Genomic DNA, 600 nt, shown 5'->3' with positions numbered 1-600 from the left:
ATATTCTTTATAAAAGAGTCAACCATGCCTACCTAAAACGGCTCGTTCTAACGCGCATAACGCCGCCCAAATGTTCACGCAAAGAAAGAAGGCGTAACTTTTATTCTCGCTGTAGTATTGTTGTTGCTGCCACAATGTCGTGAAGGCGCTGTGTTTCGTTGTGAAAGCGAAACTACTTTATTTGGCCTTCCAAAAGAGGACGATATCCGCTTCGTCATGCCTGGAGCTGATCCGTGCTGGTCGCTGAGGGAATACATCAACTTCGCTGTGGATCACCGGATCGGCTTTCACCGTGAACAAAGCGGAGTCCAGCCCGAGGTCGCCACATGTGGTTGCCGCAAGCCCGCCGGACGCTCCTTCGTCGAATCTGCCAGCTGCCGCTCACTTTAGGTCGCCGTGTGTGACGCTGTGTTTCGTTGTGAAAGCGAAACTACTTTGTTTGGCCTTCCAAAAGAGGACATGACTAGAAATCAGTGGTTAAGTTGTATTTACAACACTGTTCCAGAACAGTTCAACCCAAATATTCAGATGTATCCAGCACATTTTATGGAGTACTGTTTCCTGATCCTGGGAGAGTAGACTACAATGCCGGCTGTTCTG

This window comes from Sinocyclocheilus grahami, unplaced genomic scaffold, assembly GCF_001515645.1.
Source record: "Sinocyclocheilus grahami isolate Dianchi unplaced genomic scaffold, SAMN03320097.WGS_v1.1 scaffold493.1, whole genome shotgun sequence".
NCBI classification, from domain to species: Eukaryota; Metazoa; Chordata; class Actinopteri; order Cypriniformes; family Cyprinidae; genus Sinocyclocheilus; species Sinocyclocheilus grahami.
This window is presented reverse-complemented; position numbering follows the sequence as displayed.